This window comes from Mus caroli, unplaced genomic scaffold (assembly GCF_978045245.1).
Source record: "Mus caroli unplaced genomic scaffold, Mus_caroli_1 scaffold_1, whole genome shotgun sequence".
In the NCBI taxonomy this organism is placed as follows: domain Eukaryota; kingdom Metazoa; phylum Chordata; class Mammalia; order Rodentia; family Muridae; genus Mus; species Mus caroli.
In genome coordinates this window covers 87942006-87964374 of record NW_028227256.1, presented here as the reverse complement: position 1 = coordinate 87964374, position 22369 = coordinate 87942006, and the positions used below count along the sequence as shown (strand labels likewise).

General features: G+C 45.6%; 1 pseudogene; it reads left to right on the top strand.

Moving 5' to 3' along the window:
• The first annotated feature begins 1108 nt into the window (after positions 1-1108).
• On the top strand, positions 1109-21988 carry LOC110295583 (nucleolar complex protein 3 homolog; annotated as a pseudogene).
• The last annotated feature ends 381 nt before the right edge of the window (positions 21989-22369 follow it).

The window sequence follows — 22369 nt, the reverse complement described above, 5'->3', positions numbered from 1 at the left end:
CCACCATGTGGTTGCTGGGATTTGAACTCTGGACCTTCAGAAGAGCAGTCGGGTGCTCTTACCCACTGAGCCATCTCACCAGCCCTGGTGTCCTCTTAAGATTAGGACATGGATACAGACACACAAACACACAGACAGACACACATACCCACTCACACACACTTTGATGATCTTGTGGGGTCACAGGTAGAAGGGAGAGAGAGAGAGGGAGAGAGAGAGAGAGAGAGAGAGAGAGAGAGAGAGAGAGAGAGACTATCCTCTCCTCAGAATAATACCAACCCACCAATACTTCAACTTTAGATGCCTAGCTTGCAAAATTGTGCTCCCAAACCTGTGGTTATAGCAGCAGTTCTGCAGGTTGTCATGCTCTGCAAGCTAGAGCATCCTAATAGGCTCTGTGTGGCCCATTATCTCTGGTCTATAGCTAGCCAGTGGAACTCATTTACACTGGGTAAATAGTAGAAAGGTGTGTTCAGCAAAGCCAAGCCAGCCTCCTCCAGGACACAGAGTGAGACTGTGCCAGGACCCTGGTGAAAGGCAGAGCTTCAAACAATAACAAGGCCCAGCCCTTAAGGAACTCAGAAGTTAGGACAGGAACTCAGCAAATATTTGTGGAATGGCTCACGCATGAATGGATACCACATAATAAATAACTCGCTGCTTATTTAGCCCTTGCTGTGTATCAGGGCCCATGCAGAGTTGGTCTCTGAGACTTGCCCAAACCTGCCAGTGGAGGGATCACTCTTTCCACTTTCCAGATCATGTTCCAAGGTCACAGTGGCTGTTTCTATTGTGGAACCCAGATGGGGAGGTGGATGGCAAATAAATGGCTCATGGGCCGATCAACAAAAGTAAACAAACTCTATCTACATTCTGGGAGACATAGGTCTGTTGGCATAGCAACCCAGGCCATGGCCATTCCTCTACTGGTCTCTTTGCTCATGAGTCGACCTTCACCAGCAGGAGCCCATCCAGGCTTTTTGTATTCTTGATCTTCATATAGATAAATCCTTGCCATTTTCTGAGCATCAAAGGTAGACCATGTTTGGAATGGAGAGCTGGCTCAGGGGTTCAAGAGTATTAGTTACATTTCCAGTTCCTAGCACTCATGTTAGATAGCTCAGGATGGGAAGAGGAAGAGGAAGAGGAAGAGGAAGAGGAAGCCCTTCCTTTAGGTATGATGGATGAGGATGACTTACAGCTGATGAAAAATTTATGACAAAAAGCATCTTTTCTCACAAAACCTCTTTCTTCTAGTGAGGCCCGTTCACACTGAGAGATGAAGGCATGAGAGTGTGATAGAGAAATACAAAAAAATGAATGCCAAGAACTCTGCACACTGCACCAGCGAAGGAGTTGATTCACCTGCTTCCTGTCAACGATAAAAGTGGTGTAATAGCACAGACCAGGGAGAAGCCAGTCTGTGACATCCAGCAAGAAGAAGATGATGAAGAAGAGCTGGAAGTTGAGGAAGAGGTCATTGAAAACCCCAGGCAAGAGCTGAACAGAGAAGAGCATGTGATGGAGAGAAAGAAGAAACTACAGAACAAGAAAATACAGACTGCAACCTTGGCATCTGCTAGTCTATCAGATCCAGAAGTCATTAAAAAAAAAAAAAAAAACTAGAAAAGTTGCATTCCATGCTGATGGAGCAGGACCCTGATGTGACTGTCACTGTCCGGAAGTTGGTTATCATCTCACCTATAGAGCTGTTTAAGGACATCACTACATCACTCCCTCATATAAAATCCGGCCTCTAACCGAAGCAAAAAAAAAAAAAAAAAAAAAAAAAAAAAAAAAAACCCTACCAAGATTCTTAAAGAAACCCAGAAGTTAAGAGAATTTGAAGGCCTGATTAGCCAATACAGACTTATTTGGAAAATCTGGAGCAAATAGTTAAAGTCTGGAAGCAAAGGAAGGTGAAGAAGAGCAATGTGGTGTCCTTAAAGGCCTACCAAGGGCTGGCTGAAGTGGCAGTGAAGAACCCGTGTGAGCTGTTGGTGGCCCTGTCCCATTTTAGCTTTGACAACATCATTGTACTGGCTGTCCCTCTGATGAATGACGAGTCAAAACCAGTATCTAAAATGTGTTGCGAAGCAGTAAAGAAACTCTTTAAACAAGACAAATTAGGCCAAGCTTCTCTTGGTATAATTAAAGTGATCTCTGGTTTTGGAAAGGGCAGAAGTTATGAAGTTAGACCAGAGATGTTAAAAACATGTTTATGACTGCAGAGCAAGGAAGTAGAAATGAAAAAAGATACAGAGGACATTAACAAACCCAAAAGGTTCATGGCTTTCAAGGAAAAGAGACAAACTCTATCAAGAGTGCAAAGAAAGTGGGAGAAAGCAGAGGAGAAAGTGAATGGGAACTTTGGGAGGCTGAAGCTTCAGAGAGCACTGAGGGAAAGCTGAAACTGCACACAGTGACTCTGAATACTGGGTTTGTGACCTACTTCAGAATACTGAAGAAGGCCCAGAGGTCACCTCTTCTGCCAGCGGTTCTAGAATGTCTTGCCAAGTTTGCACATCTTTTGGTTTTGTTTTGTTTTGTTTGTCTTTGTTTTTTGGTTGTTTGGGTTTTTTGGGGGGTTTTGTTTTTGTTTTTTGTTTTTTGTTTTTGTTTTTGTTTTTGTTTTTTTGAGACAGGGTTTCTCTGTATAGCCCTAGCTGTCCTGGAACTCACTCTGTAGACCAGCCTGGCCTCGAACTCAGAAATTCGCCTGCCTCTGCCTCCCAAGTGCTGGGATTAAAGGCGTGTGCCACCACGCCCAGCAAGTTTGTACATCTTATAAATGTGAAGTTTTTTGAGGATTTATTAGTGTTTCTTCATACCCTCATTGAGTCTAGTGATCTAAGCTGTCAAGAAAGTCTTCACTGTGTTCAAACTGCGGTTCATGTTCTTTCTGAAGAAGGTGACACTTTATTGACCCGATGAAATTCTACACACATCTCTCCAAAACACTGTTCACATTACACGCAGGTTCTTCCAGATTGAAGCATTGGCCTTTCAGCAGCTTACTGGTGCAGACTTTTTCCAGAACAGATCTCTTGCTTGATAAGGAGTCTCAGGGCAGCGGGGTGTTTCTACCCGAGCCGGAGGAGCCAGAGTACTGTAATGCATGGAATACCGCACTGTGGGAGCTACACACACTTTGGAGACATTACCATCCCATTGTGTGAAGATTTGCAGTACATCTGCTTGCACCATCTGAAGGCTCTGAGGCCCTCAAGCTGGAGCTGAGCCAAAGACCTGCAATTGAACTTTTTGGAACATAGAGCATGGCAGCAATGACATTCAGTCCACCTGTTGAGTCTTCAAACTCCAAAAAGAAGGATACATTTTTACAAGGAGACTCATTTTTGAATGAAGATTTATGTCAACATCAAAAGATATTGTAGTGAAGCTTCTACTGAGATACCACTGGATCTCACCAAGTGTTTGAAAACATCATTACGGTACTACAAAGGGTCGGTGGGCTGCCTTACACATTTGTACGTGTGTATTCAGACATATACAGATAGGTAAGGACCTGTTTCCTTTTGTACAAGGAAGACTTCCTAAGAATGATTATTTGAGAACTGAAGCAGGGCCACAGAAGACACTGCTTCTTGGCTTGCTTTTCATGCCTTGGTCGGCTTGCTGTTTTATACAGTCCACACCAACTTGTCCAGGAATGGCCCTGCCCATCAGTCATGAATTCTATGAATGCCCTGCAGACCTGCCATAGTCTAGACTATGGAGGCTGTTCTTCAGTTGAGAATTCCTCTTCTCAGGTGACTCCAGTGTATGTTAATTCAACAAAACCTAAAGGAAACACTTGTTAATTCTCTTTAGGGCTGGAGAGATGGCTCAGAGGTTAAGGGCACTGACTGCTCTTCCAGAGGTCCTGAGTTCAATTCCCAGCAACCACATGGTGGCTTACAACCATCCGTAATGGGATCTGATGTGCTCTTCTGGTGTGTCTGAAGACAGCTACAGTGTACTCATATAAAATAAATAAATAAATCTTTTTAAAAAAATTCTCTTTATAACTAACTAAATATTGTTATTGCAGAACACCATAGATGAAAGCAAATATACACATAGTTTAAAAGGAGACCACATTTGGCGCTCCAGCCTTACATCAAAGTATGTGTCTTATTAAAGTAATGCAAGGCGATACTCTTGACACTTGCCTTCTGTCTTCCTCGGTGGCCCTTGGAAAGTGAGCTGCATGGTCAGGGAGCTGGAAAGATGGCTCATCCCACTTGCTTTGCTCACTCTGCACCTCAACACCTCAGACAGATGCAGGCACTTTAGATCCTTCTCCTATTGCTGCCGTGAAACTCTGATAGAAGCAACCTGAGAACGTAAGAACTCGCTGTGGCTCACTCTCTCAGGGTGCAGTCCCTCGTGGCGAGGATGGCAGGGACCCAGAGGCGACTGCTCACACTGTACCCGCAGTGAGGATGCAGGAGAGATGCATGCTGTTGTTCCATTGCTATTTTCCTTATTCAGTCCAGGGTCCCAGGGCACGGGATGATGCTGTCCACATTCAGGGTGGGTCTTCCTACCTCCATTAACCTGAACTAGAATTCAGGGTGGGTCTTCCTACCTCCATTAACCTGAACTAGAAACTCCCTCACAGGCATGCCCACACGGTTAACTCCAGAGTGGTTGTAGAGCTTGGCCTAGTTTGCTTTCCATTGCTGTGATAAAGGCCATGACCAAAAGCATCTTGGAGAGGATGTCCATCACTGAGGAAAGTGAAGGCAGGAGCTCAAGGCAAGAACCTGAAGGCAGGAACTGAAGCAGAGCCATGGAAAAGTGCCACTTCCTGCCTTGCTCCCTGTAGCTGGCTCAGCTACCTTCATACACTACCCGCCCAGGGGTGGCACTGCCCATAATGGGCTGGGCCCTTTCCCATCAACCATTAATCAAGAAAATGCCCCCCATAAACTTGCCTACAGGCCCATCTGATAAAGGCTTTTTCTCAGTTGAGGTTTCCTCTTCTTAGATGACTCTAGCTTGTGTCAAGTTGACAAAAGCAAACAAAAGAACCTCACACAACTAGACAGTACACTGAGCCTTAACCTCACAGGCACATGGCAGTTGTTGAATGGTGGTTAAATTATTATTTGAGATGCTCTTTCAAAGGGTTCTTAATAATCTGGCTATAATTTAGAAGCATACCATGGTTTTAATAAAAAAAAGGGAAAATTATAATGTTCCTTATATAATGTGGCTTCAGTAACGCCCCTCCCTGTGTATGTGTGAAAGAGACAGATAGACAGACAGGATGAATGAATGAATGAATGAATGAAAAACTCAGTCCAGTAGTTTCAGGCTCTTGGAGATTATTTCCCAGTATTGTGGTTGTAGGACAGTTGTTCTAATTCCTTATATTTCATTATACCTTCAACTTATTTCTCAATAATATTAACTATTAATCATTTTAAGTTTGAAATTGTCAGAGGGAGCCAAGAAATAAGGATGTCTTTGTAGGAAACATGATCACAGACCCTCTGATTTCCCATTGTGGGATGACTGTCTTTTTTCACATTCATTTCTGGGACTGAAGTTTATCCAACACGGGAGAGAGCCGGGAATTAGGGAGACAGCTGTCACCAAAAACAGTTGCCTTCTGTTGTGCCGTAGCAAACAAACTACTGGCCTTGATGTCCCCAGTCACCTTACCAGGTAGTGAAGGAGTTGTACTTAAGATGCTTGGGAGAGTCCTGCAACCTCACTGCATGTAGAAGCCTAAACGGAAGCCCCCACCCCCGCTGCTTCCCAAGGCAGGGTCGGGGCCCAGTGCAGTTTGAGCTGAGTTTTTCATACTAGGAGCCCTAGGCTGGAGATCTGAGTAGCTTAAACCCTTGGAGACACATACAGAATCATTTGTTTTGGCACATGCCTGGGTTTCTTTTTTCTGTTGCTATGATAAAAATATTCAGACAGAAGCAAGATATAGGAGAAAGGGTTCATTTGGCTCACAGTTCCAGGTGGTAGTCTATCATAGTGAAATCATAGTGACAAGAAATTGAGTGAACTGTTTGTATATCTATGACTCGACTGTGGACAAGTCACAGTCGAGTACAAAGAGCAAGGATTAATGCACACAAACTCCTGCCCAACTCATTTCTCCACCCTTATGCAGCATCCCTTGCCTATGGAATGGTGCCACCCACAGTGGGCTGGATCTTCCTATATCAGTTAATGTAATCAAGATAACCCCCCCACACTAAATTATTGTGGTGACTTAAAAAGATGTCAATACTGAGTTGTATATCTTATTTATTTTTATTTTTTTAAAGATTTACTTATTATCATAAATAAGTACACTGAAGCTGTCTTTAGACACACCAGAAGAGGGCATCAGATCTCATGGTGGTTGTGAGCCACCATGTGGTTGCTGGGATTTGAACTCATGACATCTGGAAAAGCAGTCAGTACTCTTACCCCCCTGAGCCATCTCACCAGCCCAAGTTGTATATTTTAAAATAAATTTTATTAGTTTGATAAAAAAAAGTCAACAACCCCGCCCTCCCCCCCAAACTAGGCTAGTAACTTGAAGAGGAGCAACCTGTGCAGGGAGGGTTTGAGGAATTATTAAGGGCCAGTGGGAGGAAAGGGAGGAGGGAAAGTCGTGCAATTATATTTTAGTTACAACCTTACTAAATAAAAAGACAGTTGTCGTGAAAAAAGATAACCCCCCACTCACTAACCTGATCTAAACAATTCCACACTAACACTCTCTTCCCAGATAACTGTAGATTGTGTCAGAAAACAGTTAAAACTAATGATCACAGAGCACTCTGCCCTGTGGGAGGGAGGGACAAAGACATTTTATCCTATTTCTCAAATAAAGGGTCAAAACCCGTCTGCTGCTAAAGTCCTAGGCCAACACTTACCAGAAAAGTCTAGTCAGCCAGTGTCCAAAGTCAGCTTAACTAAGCAACTATTTGCCCTCCCAAATAATTATCGAGGGCAAGGCATACAGGTCCATTAGGACACTGTGACCTTGAAGATTTCTGCTGGAGTGAGAAATCTTGGCAGGCAAGGATCAGAAGATGGACCCAGGCCAATGCCAAGACCTGGGGCGCCTCAGACACCACGAGGAGCTCATAGTCTTCCTGTCTTCCAATTACTCTACACATTCTCCTCAACCTTGGCTACCCAAGCCCACAGGGAGTTCTCTTGCCTGGATACCTATACCCTCCATGCCCATCAGCCTGTCATTCATTCCTGATGACCTCGTGGTCCCACCTAGGCAGCTTTGACCAGATGCTCCAGTAGCTGCCTTGGCTGTGTCCTGACCTGTACTGTCTCATCTGTCCGGAATGCAAGCTCCCAAGAAGCAGCTGGGACCCTGGATGTCTCCTCAGGATACCCAAGACATGTCAGCTGACTAGATGGGTGAGGGGCTCGAATAGTGGCCTGGCAGATGCTGTACATGTCACCAGATGCTCTTTCAGATCACAGCCCTTGCTTCCGTGGCTGCCAGGAAGTGTGGACTTCTGGCGTCTCTCCTCTCTGGGGAGACCTGGCCATCGTCCTCTTTCTCAGTTCCACTGCTCCAGGTAGCCTGTGTTCAAAAAATTGGTTGAACTAAAGTCCACTTTCCAGAAGTTTCTACCAGAAGTGGTCTCAGAAAGCGGACACTAAAATGAGGCTTGATAGCTAAATCGGCAAGGGTACAGGAAAGGGAGACCTGACAGTCTGCTGTAAAGACAACGGGGCAACCTTTATTGTGGTGAGGTTAGGTCGGCTTACCAGCAGGGGGCACCATCTCCACGAGTTGAAAGGACTGGACTCTCCCATTCTGTTGAGGATGCCTAAAGAGAGACTGGGGACCTCCATGACAGCACAGACTCTTGCAGTCAAAGAATAGAGCTGGCTGAGAATCAGATATGAAATTAATTCCCAGGGAATGGAGTTCCAGGAAGGCTTAATTCTCACCTCCAAGGCCACATTCTCAGTGGAGAAGCAATACAGCCCTTTGACTGGGAAAATGAGTCTCCCAGATAGGCCTCTGGAAGCTTCCCAGCCCCCTGTGTAGTCTTCCTCCTTCTCAGAGACAGCGAGCATAGATGGTTACTCCAGAATCCAGCCCAGTCTCCTACTGCAACAGATGCCTAGGGTCAAGTCCTAACAGAACCTCTCTGGAACCTTCCTGGCCCAGAGAATAGATGAAGTACTTCAGGGGCTGCTGGTAATCAAGCTGTTATTACACAGACAACAGGAACCAGGGAAGCGACACCCGAACCACACAGAATACAAAGGGGTAATGGATCAGACAGCTGGACCTGACAGTTCAGGGACAGACCTTGACCATGGAAAAGAACATTCTCAAATGGCCACCAGCTATGATAAAGATGGAGCTTATGAAACTTCCTTCCTAGGTATAGCACTGGCTTCACACCAGCAATGAATACTGCGGGGGCTGGGGGGGGGTGTCATGTCCTGCATCTCTGCCAATGTTGTTTCCGTTCTGCAATGGTCCTGATTTGATTCCAAGAATAGAGCATTAGAGAAAGGTTGTTTAGAGCATGGTTGGGGAATGATAAACAGGGTTGTTTGGGAGGCTCAGAGCCCAGCCCATGTGCAAAAGGAAAGGAGAAGGAGTCTGGTAGGTAGGCCAGAGAAGAGAGGCCAGGAATGTTTGGGCCGCCCTGGGAAGCAGAAGGTGGGGATGAGGACAGACACCATCTAAAATGAATTATCAAAAATCTTTCCTGAGTAAGTGGCCTTCCGGAGACAGATGATATGGGAGTCACCATGCGTTTCCTGAGACAACTAGCTCCTCAGAAATTCTTTAGTTTGCTCCCTTCCCTTCCCTTCCCTTCCCTTCCCTTCCCTTCCCTTTCCTGTTCTTTTCTTTTTTTTTCTTTTCAAATGTGTATGCTGTGCTGAATAGGCTGAAGTATTCCCAGACTATCTACAAAGTTTAACCATGCTTTCAAGAGTGTCCATGTGTTCTGTCTCTGGTAAATAAGACTTTAAACTAACACTCCATGTTCCCCCCCGTGCGCCCCAGTTATGTGCAGAGGCCAGGCTGAGGAGAGCTAGCCCAAACCCCGAGAAGTAGGAACCGTGAGGTGAGTAGCATGTGACCCCCTTGAGGCCTGGAAAGGTACAGAGTGAGCAGGGGTGGGAGCCTGCTGGAAACTTCTGCCTTCCATTTTTGCCTCATGGTGTTTGCCACAAAGGCAGTTTCAGGTCTTACTGTTGGCCAGCAATAGCCACCGTGTTCCGGAAGTCACACTGTGAGGATGTCAGCAATTGTCTCATTTAATTCTCAGAACCCCAGGAAAAGACAAGTCAAGAAAACACCCCAGATAACAACAGGCAAAGGGTGCAAACAGACATTCCTCCAAAGAAGATGTGCAAGTGACCAAGTCCATAATAAAGATGGTAGGGGGTTAGTGACTCAGGAAATGTAAATTAAGGAGCCGGGAGATGATTCGGTGGGTGAACCGTGCACAAGCCTCACAACCTGAGTTTGATTCCCAAGAACCTCATAAAAAAGCTAGCTGTAGGTGCATGCCTTTAATCCCAGCACTTGGGAGGCAGAGGTAGGCAGATTTCTGAGTTCGAGGCCAGCCTGGTCTACAAAGTGAGTTCCAGGACAGCCAGGGCTACACAGAGAAACCCTGTCTCGAAAAATCTAAAAACAAACAAACAAACAAACAAAAAAAACACAGAACAAAAAATTAAAAAAAAAAAAAAGCGGGCTGGTGAGATGGCTCAGTGGGTAAGAGCACCCGACTGCTCTTCCAAAGGTCCAGAGTTCAAATCCCAGCAACCACATGGTGGCTCACAACCATCCGCAACGAGATCTGGCACCCTCTTCTGGAGTGTCTGAAGACAGCTACAGTGTACTTACATATAATAAATAAATAAAATCTTTAAAAAAAAAAAAAGCTAGCATGCATCCCACCATTCCCAAGACTAGATGGGAAGCGGAGACAGAGAACCTCCCAAAACCTCCTAGGCCAGCTAGTCTGGAGTAGACAGCGAAGCAGCAGAAACAAGAAAGACAGACTCTGCCTCAATAAGGGTCAGCAAGGAAGGATAGACCTGGCCCTCAAAAGTTGCCCTCTGACCTCCATATGTGCCCTGAGGCAAGTGCTCACCCACACTTGTACACACACATAAACACGTGAAAGCAAAGCAAAGCAAATCATAATGAAATTCCACTTCTCATCCCTTAGGACGGTGGTGTCGTTTGAATGTAGGCAGTCCTGACAGGCTAATGCTGTTAGTGTTTGGTCCCCAGCTAGTGGAACCAAGTCACAGCTCTTCTGTGTATAGGAAGTGGAAGAAGGGATGCTCAATTCCATGCTAGGTGTTTTATCACGGTGACTTTCTCTCTTATCGAGACAGGGTTTCTTTGTGTAGCCTTGGTTGTCCTAGAACTAGACCAGGCTGGCTTCAAACTCACAGAGATCTGTTTGCCTATGCCTCTGGAGTGCTGGGATTAAAGGCACATGTCAGCATTGGAGAGATGCTCAGTGGCTGAAGCTCTTGACATACGGGTGTGTGGACCAGAGGTTTGGATCTTCAGCATCCACATAAATGCAAGTCAGAGGTGGTGGTCCTTCTGCAAGGGATTCTCTGAGCAAAACAGCTAGCTACAGTAGCTGAACTGGCAAACCCCAGGTTTAGTGAGACACCCTGGCTAGATAGATAGAGTGGAGAGTGGTTGAGGAAGAGACTTGGTGTCAATCTCCAGTCTCTGTATGCACACACCCATGTGTGCATGAACACTTGCACTCATGCAAACACACACATACATCCACCACACACACACAAATCCTCAAAAGAGCTGACAATATCAATTCTATTTTATGGAAGAGAACATTAAGAGCTGATAGCAGGTCTTGTCTGGGACTGGATAGGTATGGCCCCAGAGCCTGGGATTTCCAGAAGTTATTGACTCTTGGCCAGTTGGAACATGGCTCCTGAGATGACCCCATAATGGGGGAAGAGGTGCCCATATCTGGTCTTTCCTGAGACAGAGATTCAGACATGTTTTCTCAATATTCATTTAGCAATATAGGCCATTCTCTTTGTTCAGTCCAAATAGATAAATTTTTATATGTGCTTTGCAATTGTTATAAATTTAGGACAGATGATACTGGGCATAATGCTGGCATTGAGGAAAAAAACAGGTCTGCACCATGCAAGAAGCTGCTGAATGGGGCCAGGCTTGTTCTTGGACTCTTGGGAGTCCTCATGAAGGAGGAGCATGGAATGGCTGCTTTTATTGAGTGCAGTGAAATGTTATAAGGGCTATGCTGGGCTTGACAGTGAGCCTGCTGTCTGCATGGTGATTGCACTGGGGTTAGGGTAGGGACAGAAGCCTGTTCCCAACTGACCAGAATGAACCCATTAGCAGCTGGGGGCTCTGCTTTCAGGGTAATCCCATTGTCCACTGTTGACTTTGTGCCTGCAGAGACGTTGAAATCCGAAAAAAAAGAAACCACAGTCTTCAACTTCTTCCAGAAAGATAAAAGGTGAGATGTCACTGGAGAGCCACACCAAAGCTTTCTTCCGACCCCCAAAGACTCCTCGGTGGAGCTAAAACACACCCAGAACAGCTGGAGACCAGCCACAGGGCTCCTATACAAACGGAACAAAGGATTGAATTGCTACAAAAAAACGTTGTTACAGAAAGTGGGTCAGTCATTTAATGATAGTGGAGATTGGAGTCCTTGCACTAGCTAGCTCGCCCTGGTCCTGGCTCCGGCCCCCTCTCTCACACAGACTCAGACACACACACATACACACACACACACACACACACACGCACACACACACAAGGCAATACAGCTGAAAGGCTAGGGCATCTAGGGATAGACACAGACATGACTCTTGGAGGTATCACTGAGGTGGCTTTGGCTAGAGGAAACCCCCTAGTCATAGAGGGACAGTTTCAAGCAAGAGAAGACAGACTTGCAGGCCCAAATGAGCACCAACTCAAGGTAAGTTCCATCCTAGCCAGCACAGAATATTTTACAGGAGAGTTCATCTCTGATGAGAAAGAAAGGAGATAAGAAAAAAAAATCACACTTTGGATACATGGTTCTGTGGTTTGGCTATGGTCTGAGCATGCCCAAGAAGGCCTCATGTGTGAGAAGCTTGGTTCTCTATGTAGGATACTGGGAAAAGGTGGTGCTTAAGATATGGGACCCAGTGGTAGAGAGATGGCTAAATGATTAAAAGCACTTACTATTCTTGTAAAGGACGCATATTCTATTCCTAGCACCCACATGGCAGTCTGTAACTCAAATCCTATTGGATCTGATGCCCTCTTCTGGCCTCCAAGGGCACTGCATGCACATTGTGCACAGACACACATACCAGGCAAACACACACACACACACACACACACACACACACACACACAATCTCAAAAACCAAAACAAAACAAAGCAAACAAAATAAAATAAAAACAAAACTGAAGTCCAGTAATCAGCACTTAAGTCATTGGGGATTCTGTCCTTGAAATGAATTAAGGAGCCCCAAGTTAGTCTCTAAGGAAAGCTATTTTAAAGCCACCTCCTCTAAGTTACTGTGTCACCACGTACTCTTCTTCCTCATGTGTTCCAGCCATAACACCAGCCACCATGATACAGCATAGCAGGAACCTACCAGAGCTGGCAGGACCTCTAGACACCAAAACTTCCAGATGGAACAAAGCTTACCTTTGAAGAAATGGGGAAATAGTTCTTATTTTAAGTGGGCTCCGAATTGAGAAGGACTCTGAAACCTACAGGTTTCATTAAGGCAGGAAAAATGAGGGGAAACAGCAACCTGGGACCCATTTGACTCGAGCTATATCTGCACCCCTTTTTAAACAGTGCACTGCCCAGCCTGGCACCTCCTGCTAGCATCAAACTGCGCACACACACACTCCACTCCAAACAGTGTAATAGGCCTTCCTGCTCTTAGTAACCTCTTGGCAATTTCCCTCCCATTGTTTCTCTCCTTTCAAACATGACCCAGGACTTATGGGAACTTAAGAGAAAGGATGATCCAGCATGAGCCAGTTCTGGGTGAATGAACAGTAAAGCAAACTGTATCTTCTGAATGAACTTTTAGGGGGGAAAGTCCCGCTTACTACTTTATGTCTATGCATAATTGGATGTGCATCTGATTACAACGATATGCATTGTGGGAAAGGAGAAGTATAATAAAGACTTACATAATCTAAACCTGTCAGTCAACGCAGAGACCCACCCACACTACAACCTTCAGATGCCAACTCCTCCTCCTCCTCCTCCTCCTCCTCCTCCTCTTCGTGTCCTCCTCCTCCTCAGCCCCATAAAAGAAGTCCGGGACAATAACCACTGCTCTTGGGCATTGGAACTCCTGAATAGAGTACTTTCTACTGTCTCTTTAAATATGACTTCTTGGCACTTTACTCTGTGTGTGCTTTTTTAATTGCCTGAATGAGACACTAAGAACCTTGAGACACCTGGCCCAGTCTAAACAAAGTCACTGGTTACAAGGTGATATAGCTTAATTACTAGGATGATAACCGACAGCTCTGTAATTGACCTTAAGCCTCATTCCACAAGAGGGAAGCCATGCCTGGCACCGGAAACGCAGACAACTGCCCAGGGATAGTGAAGGGATGGATCCTGGAGGAAAACCTACAGCCACTGCTTTACTAAACCAGCAAAATCCTTAACTACATTCTGAATATTTGTCCTTATACCCTGTGCTGGCTGGTTTTGTGTGTCAACTTGACACAAGCTGGAATTATCACAGAGAAAGGAGCTTCAATTGAGGAACTGCGTCCATGAGATTCAGCTGTAAGGCATTTTCTCAATTAATGACCAAGGGGGGCCCATTGTGCCATCCCTGGGCTGGTAGTCTTGGGTTCTATAAGAAAGCAAGCTGAGCAAGCCAGGGGAAACAAGCCAGTAACATCGCTCCATGGCTCCTGCATCAGCTCCTGCTTCCTGACCTGCCTGAATTCCAGTCCTGACTTCCTTTGATGATGAACAGCAGTATGGAAGTGTAAGCCGAATAAACCCTTTCCTCCCCAACTTGCTTCTTGGTCATGATGTTTGTGCAGGAATAGAAACCCTGACTAAGACACATTGGTACCAGCATAGTGAGGTATTCACGTGACAACCTGACCATGTTTGGGGGAGGACTGTGGAAGGACTTTGAAACTTTGGGCCAGAAGAACCAGTGGGTGTTAAGAGCTCTGTGGGGTGTTGTGTAGGAGCTCAGAAGACAATGTGGAGAACAGGCAGAAGGACATCCCACAACCTACCTCCCCCTACTCAGACTGCTAGTCGGCCCAGCTGTCCTGAGCAGCAAGTCAGGTTCTTCTGCCACGAAGAAGGTAGTCCAGCAGCTCCAGCTGGAGGCCAGAAGGCGTGAAGGTTTCCCAGGCAACTGCAGATTGAAACAGTTCTGTCTGCAGAATGCTCAACATGACCCTGCTGACTGGAGTGTCTTCAAGTACAAATCCCTTCAGACTCCAGAAAGGAGTCTACTTTTTGTAGTCATATATCTTGAGGTTTCTCAAACCACTTTTCACGAACCAGTGAATATTCAATAGAACTAAGTTTGAAGTCTGTACAAAAGCTTCTCTTTAACACGTGCCATAACACACTTGTGTTGTGTCAGTCCTTAATGTCAACCTCTCTTGAATTTTCATGGATTTCTGTCTCACAAGGTTTAACTATTTTATATACACTGGCTGTAGTATACAATAAAGCAGCATACAAAACTTTGGCCTTGTTTAAAAAAAAAAAATGGGCCGGGCGTGGTGGCGCACGCCTTTAGTCCCAGCACTCGGGAGGCAGAGGCAGGCGGATTTCTGAGTTCGAGGCCAGCCTGGTCTACAAAGTGAGTTCCAGGACAGCCAGGGCTACACAGAGAAACCCTGTCTTGAAAAAACCAAAAAAAAAAAAAAAAAAAAAGGAAGGAAGGAAGAACAGTGCAGAAGATGGAGGCCTGGCTTGTGAAATTTCAGAGGGGATTAAAGAATCTTATCAGGGCCATTACTATTTTGATTGGGAAGATTCTGTGGTTCTGGTTAGCTGGGGCTGAAGAATCAGCTGTGATTAACAAGATACCAGAACTACTAAAGCAAAAACTTTGCATTACAGGGACTATTGATGCTGGTTAGCTGGAGCTAAGAAATTAGCGGTAATTAAAAAGAGACCAGCATCATTGAGATGAAGTCTTCTGGGAAGTGTTTTCTGAGAGCACAGAGCCTGTGTTCCAGAGATAGCCAAGGTTGTACCTTGTGCTGTGGCTGAACTTGGTAATGTGTAAGAGTCACCCAGGTGGTACTGGTTTTGAAGGCATAAAGGGGTCATGAAGAGCAGCTGAGGCTTGGCACTGTGAGAGGCCATGGAAGGCCATTGGTGAAGGTGCAGCCTCAGCTGCAATTGATGGCCCAGGACTGAAGAGGTCATGCAAAGGAGTTGAGGCTTAGCACCATGAAGAGAGCCTATGAGAGGCTATTGGTGAAGCCAAGTTACAGTGGAAGACAGCAGTGTTTGGGAGATGCCAGTACCATGAGATGACCACCAAGAACAGCAGCAGCAGTGAAGTACAGGCATATGAACCCTAGAAGACAAGGTGTGTGCTACAAAGGGCAGAGCTGGAGGAGTGACCCAAGTCCTTGGAGGAATCCAGAAGATTGTGAGTGGATTCCAGACATTGGATGGTTGGAGTTTGATTTTGCTTTTGATTGTGACTGTGCCTGATACTTTTCCCTCTTGAAGAAAGAAGATATTTTAGTGGAGCCCACAGTTAAGAGACTTTGAATTTTTAAAAGACCTTGAATTTTAAAAGATATTGGGATTGAACTTTTAAGATGTAAAGACTGTGGGACCTTTTAAAGTTATTTAGATCTTGGGGATGAATAAAAAAGTAAGGGTTGAGGCTTAATAGTGATGTGTTTGTGTGTCAACTTGACACAGGCTGGAGTTATCACAGGAAAAGGAGCCTCCCTTAAGAAAATGCCTCCAGCTGCAAGGCATTTTCTCAATTAGTGATCAAGGGGGAGGACCCCTTGTGGGTGTTACCATCTCTGGGCTGGTAGTCCTGGGTTCTATAAGAGAGCAAACTGAGCAAGCCAAGAGAAGCAAGTCAGTAAGTAACATCCCTCCATGGCTTCTGCATCAGCTCCTGCTTCCTGACCTGCTTGAGTTCCAGTCCTGACTTCCTTTGGTGATGAACAGCAATGTGGAAGTGTAAGGGGAATAAACTCTTTCCTCCCTAACTTGCTTCTTGGTCATGATATTTGTGCAGGAATGGAAACCCTGACTCAATGTTTTCCTTACTGTTTTGCAAGACCTCCATATAGTTTTCCTGATTCTGTTTATAGAGTTGTCTCTCTTACCTGAGATTTTAATTTCCTAGACCCACGCCCATCATTCTATGTTCACCAATCCTAGAGGGGTTTTGGGTTTTGGTGTTTTGGTGGTAGTGTTTTTTTGGTTTTGGTTGGTTGGTTGGTTTTTAGTTTTGGGGTGTGTGTGTTTGTTTGTTTTGAGACAGGGATTCTCTACATAGCCTTTGCTGTCTTGGAACTCGCTCTGTTAGACCAGGCTGGCCTCAAAGTCAGAGATCTGCCTGCCTCTGCCTCCTGAATACTGGGATTAAAATAGGCTTGAGGATTTTTTTTTTTAAACAGGACTATTCTAAGTCTGAGTATTGAATGTCATGAGTCCCTCAGCTCTGACTTTAGCTGTTTGTGTCGCTGCTGTCTCAGTTCTATGGATGTGCACCAAAGGGTGTGTGTGTATGTGTATGTGTGTTTATCATCCACCATTTGATCTGTAGACTGTTTATAATGTCTTCCTAGATTTGGACCAAGAATATAAATTTTGTAATCTCCTGCACCTAGTTGTTTAAAATAGCATGAAGTTCATATTTACCTAATTATTAAAAACAAAGTCTGTAATGGGATCTGATGCTCTCTTCTGGTATGTCGGAAGAGAGCAATGGTGTACTCATATACATAAAATAAATAAATCTTTTAAAAACAAAACAAACAAAACCCAAAAAACAAAGTCTGAAGCTGGGCAGTGGTGGCGCATGCCTTTAATCCCAGCACTTAGAAGGCAGAGGCAGGCCGATTTCTGAGTTCGAGGACAGTCTGGTCTACAGAGTGAGCTCCAGGACAGCCAGGGCTACACAAAGAAATCCTATAACGAAAAAACCAAAATGAATAAATAAATAAATATCTGGGAAATGGATGAAAGCCAAATAAAAGTTTTTGCTCCACCACTGGAAGACATCAGCTCTGCTGCTGGTCACATGACTAGAGTCATCCTATAAGCCATTCTAAGCCTGCACTAAACGTCTGCTTAAAGGAATGTTTTATTTTGTACTTAAGAGTTGATAACTTTTAAAAAGTTATTTTTCAAATTATAACCATACGTATATTATGCAAATGTATTATATACAAAACATACAAACACACATATGAAGTTGTATTTGTTTTTACAATTATTTGTGTGTGTGTGTATGTGTGCCTACATCTGCACTTATGTGCCCATGTGTACCACCAAATCCAGGGACCAGAGACTTATCCCTTGGGAGTCAACTCTTCTTCCATCCTGCGGGTCCTGGGGTGGAACTCGGGCACTTAGGTTTGATGGCGCGTGCATTTACCCACCAAACCATGTCACGGGCCCTACATAAAAAGTTAGAAAATGTAAAGAAGAAATCATGCTTCCTTATATTTCACAGAGGAAGGATGTAAAATTGGGGGTTTCTCTTTCCGCTTTGCTTCTTAAGTATATGCCACACAGAGACAGGTGACCTACACACCTCGCTGGTAAGGTGAACTCGTTTTAGAAGAATAGCTTGCAAACCTGGGTTTCTCAGCCTGATATAGTCTTCAAGGCAGGTGTTTCAGATGGAGGCATTCCACGACAAGCTTTGCTTCCTTGGCTCCTGGAAGGGAGAACGGAACAAGACATTCCAAGACTCCTGATCTTTGACCCCAAGGTCAACCATCTGAGGCCAGAATGGCCAGGTTGGACCAGGCTTGTGACTCTGAGTGCTCAGCTAGTGCACCAGAAGGGTGGAAAGTGGATAAAGGAAACACCCAATGACTTCTGTCAACCTCCACTCCCCCACCCCACCCCACTGCCCTGCAACAGGGTCTCCGTCAGCCTCTGTTGCCTTGAGAGAACATATTGTGTTCTCTAAGAGTAGAAGTGGTGTCCACTCCTTGTCATTGCAACACATCCAAAGCTCTCATTCTGTTGTTGCACCTGCGCTCCAGAGAAGCCTGAGTCCAAGGGGCACAAGGTCTCCATGACCTTGAGAGGTGACTTGTGAGGAGCACTTGACAGAGTATTTCATGACAAGGGTCCCACTTTCAGTCTTCTTAACAGAAGTTGGGAAGATTGCTTTCTAGCTAATGAATCCAAGAAAGCTGGTTTCTCACTGCAACTGAACAGAGACAACTCTTATTTGCTGGGGACATACTCTGGTAGCCATGCAGATCTGAGCCAGGGCTGGAGACTGAGTGCCTCTCCATCTATATGGCCTTGATTGGCACCACTTTGCTAATGGGTCATAGTGGCAGCTGAGATATGGCCACTGTGGGTCTTCTTTCCTTCCTTCCCCCCCCCTCTCTCTGTCTGACTCTCTCTTTTATCATAGAAATAGGTACATGCTGTAAAGCTTTGGCTTCCTTTTTCTGCTCCCCCACCCCCCTCTTTAGCAAACCAGGTTGTTAAACATTCACTACCACTCTGCTGGAGTCGCTATCAGAATTGAGTGGAATTAGTTCCTGGTGCCTCTGCCAGACACTGCAGAGGGCACACTCCACATCACAGAGGAGAGTCGAAAGGAATGCAGGTTGAGCCCTGCTCTTCATCCCCCATGGCTCAGTGAAGATCCATTATCCTACAAGTGCCTGCAGGCCTCCCAGCCAGCTCTGCAGCTCTGTGGCTACTGGACTAGCTATCCTGCCAGAGTGAGCTTAGGCTCTGGCAGGCTCTGAACTGCCCCTAGCTGGAGGCCTGTAACCTGAGAGGTGAGGGAAGGTTAGAGGCTTAAGCCAAATACCACCCTGCAGGCACCTGACCCACAGGAGGGATCAGGCAAGAGCAGAGTCCTCTGGGGAAGTAATGGCTCCTGCTGCATTGAGGCATCAGGAGACTTGAAGGGGTGAGATTCTTAGCCCACCTACCTACAAGGTCTATATCACAGGGTCAGTCACATTTGAACACTGGATGCCTGTCAAGGCTGGGATTTGGGTCTCTGATCCCAGGCCCCTAGTTCTAGGTCTGATTTTCAATAATCTACCCAGTACTATAGGAGATTAAAATTTCCTAAGCTGCCTTAGAGCCCTAAGGTTTTCAAAATTTGTCTTAAATGGGAGATTAACTGTCCTAAGCCCTTTCCTTTCCCATTTGTCCAGGTCCAGAATCAAACACAAGCCACCTTCTTCACTGTCATTGCCATTGTCACCGCTCTCACCAAGCATTGCCCAGTGCCTTGTTCCCTCTTTGCCCCACCCCATTACAGCCGTCTAGAGGTAAAAAGTCTAGTACCTGCAGTGCTACCAATGACTAGGTTATTAGCAGGGATCAGAAAACCTTTCCTGCAAAGGGCCAGAGAGTAAACAGTCTCAGCTAATGGGCTCTCTTGGCAGGGTCACAGTAGCATCCTGGGCTTTCTTCCCTCTCCCCTTTCCCTTTAACTCGCAGGCTATGCCAAAGCTGGCCTCGAGCCAGATTTGACTGCCAAGCCATAGTTTAATGATCTCTGGTGATTATGATCTCACAGGGACAGGTGTGCTTTGGATATGCTTTGTGTCTTACAATGTGACTCGTCCCTCAAAGTTCCATGTCTAGGGAGCCTGGTCCTCAGTGTGGTGACATTGGGACGTGCTGTGCACCTTTTAAGAGGTGGAGACAGAGGAAGGTCCTTAGATCATTGAGGCTGCTGAGGATCAAGGTAGAGGGCCTGAAACGTATTTGGTTATTTCTGGAGTAAGGGCCGTGGCCTTTTATCATCTCCCTGTCTTTATTTCTGGTGATGTAATTTCTCCTTCTTGGGTATGCTTCTGCTACAGTGCCATCCAATACTAGGTTTTCACCAAAGCCATAATCTGAGGGCCACCTGATCTTGGACTTTTGGTCTTCAAATCTATGGGTTACATAAGCTTCTTTTCTTCACAAAGTAGCCTCTCTCATATTACATCGCAGTGTTGAAAACAGATTGGTCATGCATGGTAAGCGGTTCAATTCCGGACTGAGATCTTGGCTAAGAAGATACTTACAGAAGCTTGTCTAGTCTCCAGTGTTTCATCTTGGAGTTCTTTTGAGGGCAGCTCAGTGAGGCCCATTTGTTATTTTCCACAAGCCTTGGTCTGGGAACAGTTAGTGGTGTTTTTCCATGTTAGGCTTTAAGAAGTCAGCAGGAGATGGCAACCCCCAAACCACACGGTACTCAGCGGGCTTGGAAAAGACCTCACTAAAGGGTAGGCTTGTAGGCAGAGAACCAAGCAAGGCTCGCAGTGACCCTGGAGCTTGTCCTGCTAGAAGATTCATGGCAGCCAGACACAGCTAGAGGGATGAGTCAGGGGTAGTAACCCACAAGGAAAACCTTTTCTCCAGCCTTTATAGTTTAGAAGGAAATCAGAAGAACTCAGGGTACACTTTGCCAGCCACATCACAATGAGCTTCCTGCTGGGGAGAATATTCCAGAGACAGACCGTTGGAGCTTGGACTTTGCTCATCCATAACCTGTGCCTTTTCCTTTCCCAGGCTCTGTAGGGTGGAGCGGCGAGGGTGATCATGAGCTCATGCTGCAGACAAAGGTCATCGGTGGCATGATTCCTGCCACATTGAGACTTGGGAATGTCTTGTGCGAAGGAGCAGTGGGGATAAGCATACACCTCATACAGCTGTGAGGATTAAGTAAGAGACAGCACATTAGTGCCAAGCACGACTCCTGTGAGTGTGGGGCAATCACAGCTTTGTGCAGTCAAGGCAGGTCCCTAATAGCCACAGCCATCCATGAATATGAACCTCCAGTCTCAGCCTCCTGCTTTCTTCTGTGTCACCCAGGGTCAAATACCCTGTTACTGACTAGCTTTGATTTTCCTCAGGGCATGAAAGGCCTCCGTTCCTGATGCTACTCCAGGACATCTATGTTAGGGGGAGGGGAGGAGAGCAGAGAAGCTGTCATTCAGTACCACTAACAATGCTGGAAGAAGGAGACTGAGGTGACTCTCTTGGGGACACATGAGTAGAAGAGGATAGGACAAGAGGAACTTCTAGGAAAATCCTATGTCTTAGAAGGAGATCAGCCCTTGACTAATAGGAAAGCCTTTCCCTTGTGAGGGAAGAAGATTCTCATTTATGGGGATCACTTCAAACATGAGGATAACAAACAATGAAATCACCTCAGACATGGAGGATCACCTTAAACTTGAAAGATTATCATAGGTATGGAGGATTACCTTAGACATGGAGGATCACCTCAGACATGGAGGATCACCTCAGACATGGAAGATTACCATAAACATAAAGGTCACCTCAGACATGGAGGATCACCTCAGACATGGAGGATCACCTCAGACATGGAGGATCACCTCAGACATGGAAGATTACCATAAACATAAAGGTCACCTCAGACATGGAAGATTACCTCAGACATGGAGGATCACCTCAGACATGGAAGATTACCATAAACATAAAGGTCACCTCAGACATGGAAGATTACCTCAAATATGGAGAATCACCTCAGATATAGAGGATCACCTCAGACATGCATGCAGGTGTGCCTTTCACCTTAGCTGTGGTGTCACTTTGGACACAAAGTGTATGCAAGTTTCATCATTGTAACAAATGCACAAGGCAGTTGGTTTATAAGGAGAAAAAGTTTATTTGGGCCCCTAGTTCTGAAGGCTTCAGTTCATAACTGATTATCACTGTTACTTTTTGGCCTATAGCAAGGGCGAGTGATCGTGTACCAGCGTGTGGGAAATAGTTGACGTCATGACTGAAACGAGAGGGAGCTTTTCACAGTCCCTTCAAGGGCATTTCTCCAATCACCTAAAACCTCCTCCTAGGACCCACTCCTCCGAGGTCTCACCACTTCCCAGGGATAGCATGTTGGTAACCTACTCTTTAATGTACAGGAGTTTGAAGACATTCCAGAGCCAAATTATAGCAGGATTTCACCTTGAGTATGGGGGAATCACCTGGAATGTGGAGACTACTCCAGGTCCAAGGATCAATCATCTCAGACGTGGGACATTTGATAGTTTGAATGTGATATATTTCCCACCAGCTCTGGTGTTTGAGCACTTAGCCCTTCGTTATTGGTGTCGTTTTTGGAGGTTGTAGAACCTCTGAGGGAACCAGACACATAC